General features: G+C 34.9%; 1 non-coding gene across 1 annotated transcript; it reads right to left on the reverse strand.

The window, feature by feature from the left end:
- Window positions 1-6,494: 6,494 nt before the first annotated feature.
- Window positions 6,495-6,600, reverse strand: LOC113601192 (U6 spliceosomal RNA). The gene has a single exon (XR_003422347.1). It is a non-coding gene; the product is annotated as a U6 spliceosomal RNA (small nuclear RNA).
- Window positions 6,601-8,141: the final 1,541 nt, after the last annotated feature.

Consider the following 8,141-nt stretch of genomic DNA (forward strand, 5'->3'; position numbering starts at 1 on the left):
AAAAATTGGTCTGATGTAATTTGACTTCCCTCAGAATTAGTCTTGAGACAACGATTCCGATACAAGTAATCTCTTTGGAATGTGATCCCAGAAAATGTCAGTACAGAAGAGGAGAACTGAGATAAAAGGAAAAACAGTAGCCAACTGAAAGGCAGTGTTCTAACAACTTCCTTCTCTGGAAAACTGGAGTTTAATCCAGCTGTGAATTTTGCTATCAATACCAAGAACACAGCTTTCAGAAGCAGACCACCAAGTAGCAGAGCAGCTTACAAATCTACCCACTAATCCTGTCATATGTTGATTGACAGCTATTTCTAGGAGGGAACTTTCCTTCCGTAGCATATTAGGTTTTCCACCTTTGTGGAGTAGACACCATTGGCCAGAGAGGACCCTCACACAGACTCGTGGGTGCTCTGAGTTACGATCTGGACTGGAATGCCTAGAAATACTATTTGATGTGGGGATTTTAGCGAGGCATCTGAAAGTAAAATAGAGAGCAAGAACAGATATGGTTCCTGCTCTCATTCAGCTTACAGTCTAGTGGGCAAAATAAAACAAAAACAGACTTTTGTAAGTACTACTTTACAACTTTGATAAGTGCTAGAAAGCAGCACATGGTGTTATGAGAACATGTATGTTTTTAGTAACTGAAAATTTATGCTAGTGTTAAATCACCATCACATAAAATGAAGGTTACATGAAGCAGTAAAATGTTATGAATTATCAAGATCATTCATTGATCTTCATAGGAAGTAATGCTTTCCTTATTCTAATCAAGACACACTTATGCACACGTTTATGGCTCGTTGTGAGGACTTACACATGAACAGAGGTGACATGAGAAGGCCTGACAGAGAGTAAAAGCTTGGACATAGTTCTAATTTGCCACAATTTGAATTCATTCCCTAAGCCATATACCTGCCCATTAGGAAAAAGCGGAAGACTTATTGACTGAAGGTGTTTCAGACCAACTGCTGACCAACCATTTGGTTACCTCCAAGCATGATAATCCAGGTACAACTCTTAGGATTCTAGCCTTAAAAATACAATGAGAAAAACAAAACAGAACAAACAAACAAAAAACACCAAAAAACATAAAGAAAGAAAGAAAGAAAGAGAGAGAGAGAGAGAGAGAGAGAGAGAGAGAGAGAGAGAGAGAGAGAGAGAGACTGAGTGTGAGTTCAGGGTTGCATACTTTGGTATAGGTATATACCACAAAATTAGGCCAGGCAAACCACTAAACAAGAAAAAGCAACAATGACAACCTCTGACATGGTGAATCTGTTCAGAGTTGCTAGAATATAATACTGAAAATGTGTTTTTCAACCCACAATTATAAAATATGCAAAGAAGTAAGAAAGCATGACTCATGAGAAAGCAGTCAATAGAAACTTCCATGAAAGGACCACAATGCTGGTCTTAGCAGAAAAAGCCTTCAGTGTAGCTATATATATTCAAAGATCTAAAGGAAACCATATTTAAGAATTAGTCATTTAGGGGCACCTGGGTGGCCTAGTCGGTTAAGCGTCTGACTCTTGATATGAGCTCAGGTCATGATCCCATGGTTCATTAGATCAAGTCATACGTCGGACTCTGCACTGACAGCTTGGAACCTGTTTGGGATTCTGTCTCTCCCTCTCTTTCTGCCCCTCCTCCACTCTCACTCATTCTCTCAATAAATAAATAAACAAACATTTTTAAAAAAGATTCAATTAGAAGACATATCAATTAATTTATCAAGTGAAGGAAAAAAACGAAAGAACTTTTTTTAAAAAAGGAGTGTTAGAGGAAAACAGGGACACTTTATAATCACCTGGCACATGTCAACAAATCAAGATGATAAAACAAGTATTAATCTATCATGTCTAACAATAAGCCGCAAAATATATGAAGCAAAAACAAAATTTAAGCAAGAAACAGATAAACATTCATAGTTGGAGATCTGAATACATCTTACTCAATTTATGCTACTGAAAAAATTATTACTCAAGCTCCATTAATCTGACCTAACTGAAATCATAGCAACCTTCTCCCCAACAATAACACAATGCATAGGATTTTTCGCAATGCATCTACGTTATCCCAGATAGACCATATGTTCACCTGCAATATGTTTAAAAGAACTGAAATCATTTAAGATGTTTTAAAAATGAAAGGAATTTAGAAATTAACAACAAATCAATATGGGAAATCCATTAATGTTGGGATCAACAAACATGTTAAACAAATAAGAAATCACAGGAGAAATCAGAAAATTTTTTGAGCTAAATAAAAGAAAAACAAACATATCCAAATTTATGGAATGTAGCTATAAAAGTCTTTACCTGAAATGTGTATCTTCAAACATACACATATACAGACACATATTAAATAAGAAGAATGGTCTGATATTAATTGCATAAGTCCCAGCTTAATAAACTAAGAAAAGAAGGGGAATCCAAAGCCAATCAAGTAGAGGGGGAATATAAAAATTAGGGTAGAAATCATTAATGTAGAAAAGAACAACAGAGGTAATCAACAAAACCAAAATATAAGCAATGTTCAAAAACTTTTAGCTAGTGTGACCAAAAAATAAAAGAGAAGACACAAATAACAAAAGTGAAGCCTGGAAGAACATCACTATTGATAGTACAGAAAGTAAAAGGACTATAGTGAAATCCCCTAAACAACTTTATGGCAACAAATTATACAAACTATATAAAATGGGGGAATGCTCATAAGACAAAATTTACCAAAACTTCATGAAGAAAAAATATAAAATATTAATAGACCCATGACCAATGAGGAAATATAATTCATGAATACGAGACTTCTCACAAGGGAAAGCCCAGACTCAAATGGCCATACTGGTTAATACCACCAACCATTTAAAGAAAACAAAACAATTCTTCACAAACTCTACCACAACAGACATGAGTAAACACTTCCCAATTCACTATGTGATCATAGGCTGATCAAATCAGACTCAGATATTACACAAAAATAAAACCACACATCAATGTCTCTTAGAAATATAGACCCTATAATCTCTACCAAATATTAACAACATAAATACAACAAAATATTTTTAAAAAGACTAAATTCACAGCCAATTTGGAATTACTCCAGCAATGATATGTTCATGTGACATTTGAAAATCAATCAGTGTCAGTCTGGGACTAGAGTGAGCTGAGTGCAGAGCTAAGCATGGTGATTTTGAAGAAGCACCAAATCTTTCATGACCCAAGAGTAATCTCAAAGTTTGTGCCCAAGTGCTCCATCTAACTCACCCCAGCCTCTGCTCTGATCATTATTTTATATTTTATTAATAGAATAAAGAACAAACCCACATGATCATCCTGATAGATGTGAGACAAGGACTGGAGAAAATCCAACACCACATTAAAAAAAATTACTGGAGTGCCTGGATGGTTCAATTGGTTAAGCGCCCTACTTGATTTTGGCTCAGGTCATGATCTCACTGTCAGTTTGAGCCATGCCTTGGGCTCTTGCGCTGATAAAACGGAGCCTGCTTGGGATTCTCTCTCCATCTCTCTCTGCCCCTCCCCTCTTCACATTCTCTCTTCAAAACTAAATAAATAAACTTAAAAAAAATTGTCAGCAATCTAAGAATAGAAGGAAACTTCCTCAACAATCCAACCTGAAAAAGGGCATCTATAAAAATCCCACAGCTAAAATTATACAAAAACATTCTACTAGAATTGTAATTCAGTTTAGCAAGGCTACAGATCACAATATCAATATATAAAAAGCAATCATAATTTTTTATACTATCAACAATCAGAAACTGAAATTCAAAACAATACCACTTATTATAGCATTGCAAATATTCAATCTTGACATGATTCTGACAGAAAGATAACCAAGGACCTATACACTAAAACTAGGAAACATTCTTGAGAGAATTTAAACAATTAATATTGTTAAGATATCAATTTTCCTAAAATGACCTAAAGATTCAATGCATTACAAATCATAGTTTTATTTATTTGGTTTTTTATTTTGTTAACAGGTTGATTAAAAAACCCACATGGAAATGCAAAAGAACTAGAGTAGTCAAAATAACTTTGTGAAAGAACAAAGTCAGATGACTGGCAGTATTTGATTTCCATTTTAACCTCTGATCTTGGAATATCAACTATACTTCTTTATATATAGTATATATTAGTGGTTGTCCGAGAATGTGTGTGTGTGTGTGTGTGTGTGTGTATTAGTGGTTGCCCGAGAATTTTCAATATATATTTACAACTAACCAATGTCGACTTTCAAATAACACTATACCATTTCATGAGTAATGCAGATACCTTGTAATAGCGTATTCTCAATTCCTCCCTCCACTCCTTAGAAGACTGCCATCATTAATTTCATTATACATTACACTCACCTAATATATTTTTACCATTATTTGAAAAGTTATCTATTACAATAAAAATAGGAAAAATAACAGCTTTAATTTTGTCTTCATTTACCTCTTTTGTGACAATCTTCCTTATCTTATATGGATCTGTGTTTCTGACCTATGTATTCTTCCTTCTCCCTAAAGAACTGTTAACATTTACTGCAGGATAGGTCTGGTGGTGATGAATTCCTTTAGATTCTGGTTGTCTGAAAAAGTCTTTTCCTTTCACTTTAAAAATAATTCAGGTATAAAAAGAATTTTAAGTTGGTGGGGTTGTTGGGGGGGTTTGTTTGTTTTTAATTCTATATTTAAATATTGCAGTTTTCATTCTGTCCTTGCAGTATGGTTTCTAATAAAAAGTCTGTCACAATTCTTATCCATTTCCTCTTTAAGGAATGCTATTTTTAAAATCGGGTTTAAGATTTTCTTCATATCCATTGTTTTCTGCAGTTTGAATATGAAGTGTGTCTATGTATATTTCTTTGGATATCTATCCTGCTTAGTGTTCTCTGAGCTTCTTGAATCTATAGTTTGAATCTGCCATTCATTTTGGAATGTTCTCTGACATCATTATTCAAATATTTCTTCAGCAACATTTTGTCTTTCTTCTCCTTTTGATATGCCAATTATGTATGCTATATCTTGAGAAATTATTTCATGGTTCTTGAATACACTCTTCTGCTTTACATTCTCTTTTCTTGTTGCATTTCAGATGGGGTGTTTGTATGGACATATTTTCAAGCTCATTGATGCTTACCATGGCCATTTCAAGTCTGCTGATAAGCCCATCAAAGACATTTTTTTATTTGTGTGAAAGCATTTTTGGTTTATTGTGTTTCATTTTAGTTCTTTTTTGGAGTTACCATCTCTCTACTTACAGTAGCCATCTGCCCTGATTGCTGTCTACTTTTACTGATAGCAATTCTACCATATTAAGTCATAGTGATTTTAATTTTCCTATCGGGTGATCCAATCTCTGTGTCATAGCTGAGTCTGGTTTGATACTTGTTTTGTCTTCTCAAACTGTATTTTTTCTTACCTTTTTAACATGCCTTATAATTATTGTTGAAAACTGGACATATGAATTAAGAAAGAATAACCAAAATGATTTTGATGTGAGATTCATGTTAATCTGGCAAGAAGTTGGGCCATGTTTAATATTTGCTATAGTAATAGCTGTTAAGTTTCAGATTTCTCGTGTCCTTTTTTTTTTTTTTTGTCTCCCTTGATATTTTCGGGTATTTCTAAAAACTCCTTAAATACAGCCTGTGTCTGTGGCTCTTTTAGCCACAATTATATATTGAATTATAATTCAACGTTATTATTCTAGAGCCCTGTTGATGTGATGGTAAATTGTAGGTAATGGGTAGCAATTTGTAATCTTATTATTAAATCTCAGTGTTTTAGTAGAACTTTGTTCCTGGCTTGATCTTCCAAATGTTTCCTAGCTTTCTGCTTCCTCTTGCCTTATTTGAAACAGTTTGGCTAAGTAAACCTGCAGTTGTAAAACTGTCCTCCCTCCAGGTGGGATAAGGCTCTAATAAAGTCTTTTTTCCAGCAGGGTAGGCCTTTGTTTGGTAGAATTATCTAGATGTATTTCAAAATGGTTACATTTGTCTGCCATGCCAGGAATATGAGATCTTTCTTGTCTCTTCACTATTAAAATTTAGTGGGTTCCTGAGGGTGAAACCCACAAAACTATGGAGGCCCATCTAATACTGTAGCTGCCAGCAGTCTCCCCATCTCATGCTAATCAACCCTCAGCCTTCAGCAATTCACCAAAGTTACCATTTAAGTTGTCCTACCAGTTGTTGACTCCAGTAGCTTCTGCTCTAGGTAAGTGTATCTCTGATGTAATTCTCTAGATCTGGCAATCTCTCCAGAATTTGGAGTGGTAATTTGCCATGGGACTCACAAATTCCTGATGAGTCCAAGAAAGTCACTGAATTTCAACTTATTCAACTTATTTTCTTGGTGTAAGTTCAGGAGTGATAATATCCAAGTTCTTGTCATGTTGTGATAAGACATGAAGCCGTAGATGAGTTTTTTAATAAAAAATAAATCAATGTTTTATTTTTCAACTATTTTTTTATATTTTAGTATGAAATGCTTTACAGATTTTCATGTCATCTTGTGCAGGGGCTATGCTAATCTTCTCTATGTTGTTTCAACTTTAGTATATGGGCTGCTGAAGCGAGCACTTGCTTTTTATTTTATATAACTATGCTGTTTGGGTGATCTGAGTTTAATGAGCCATTTGTAGTTGACTTTTTTATTTTTTAATGTTTATTTATTTTTTTGAGAGAGAGAGTGTGAGCAGGAGAGGGGCAGAGAGAGAGGGAGACACAGAATCCAAAGCAGGCTCCAGGCTCTGAGCTGTCAGCACAGAGCCTGACTCAGGTCTTGAACTCATGAACTGAGAGATCATGAACTGAGAGATCATGACCTGAGCTGAAGTCAGATGCTAAACTGACTGAGCCACCCAGGCACCCCACTTATACTTGGCTTTATTTGATGAATGGATGAGGGGTCAGAGGAGGAATTTTCTGTGTTGACAAAAGTAGAGAAAAGAAGAAGGGAGGCTCATCAGATGAACAATTGGCTAAGACAGACTGAGGGGCTGGTGGACTTATTTTTCAAAGGAGAAACACTGAGGATGCAATTGGACATGCTCAGATTCAAAACAAAAGATGTGTAAAAAAGAGAAAATGAGGGGTGATCTCTCTAGTTCTTTCAGTCCTGTAGAGTCATTCTAGCATCTGAGGGAGATTTGGGATCATAAAAGACTGCACCTTCTGCATTGATTCCATTTTCAGCAGAAATAGTGACAGAAGCAAAGTGCATTTATGTAGATTTTTATTGGAATTCATCAATAATACAGTCAGTAAAGGGGAGGAGAAAATAGCCATGGCAAAGTGATTACTGTTTCCAGATTTGGGGTTTTTTTGCATACATGGAAAATCTCCATTGACTGGAGATTAACCTAAATAGATGAATCAAATCAGATGGGACTGATTTCCCATACCAGTAAACGAGCAGAGAGACAATAATATTTGTGCTAGAACTATTACTTAGACTTTGAAATACTTACAGGCTGGCATGACTTGGAAAAATTTAAATGACATATTTAAAATATTTTTTCAAGTTAACTTCTAAGTAGAATCCAGTTTTGCATTGATACGTAAATGTTAAAGCATAAGTCAAAAGAAAATATAGTGCATTAAACTATTCTCAGATGAATGTATATGATATCGTTCTTAATTTTTTGTCTGAATTATCTAATATATACTCATAAGACCAAACTAAATGATATTTTTAATAGGAAATAGCCACACTTATTTTTTTAATATTCAGAATGTAAGTCTCCTGATGACATGTTGATTTTAACGAGTTAAATGACATTTTTATCCCACAGTCTCTAATCTTAAGAAAGGAAGCAAATTAAGAATGAAGGTGGGGACACCTGGGTGGCTCAGTCAGTTAAGCCTCCGACTTTGGCTCAGGTCATATCTCATGGTTCGTTCATTTGAGCCCTACACTGGGCTCTCTGCTGTCAGTGTAGAGCCTGCTTTGGATTCTCTGTCTCACTCTCTCTCTGCTTGCACACATGTGAAAAATAAACATTTTTTGTAAAAAAGAATGAATATGGATACATAATTATGTCTGCCATTGTAGTAGGAAAATCAGTAAAATGCCAGGGGAATTTTTTTTCCCTGCTTGTTATTAATTGCAAACTCTAGTT

This window comes from Acinonyx jubatus, chromosome A1 (assembly GCF_027475565.1).
Source record: "Acinonyx jubatus isolate Ajub_Pintada_27869175 chromosome A1, VMU_Ajub_asm_v1.0, whole genome shotgun sequence".
NCBI classification, from domain to species: domain Eukaryota; kingdom Metazoa; phylum Chordata; class Mammalia; order Carnivora; family Felidae; genus Acinonyx; species Acinonyx jubatus.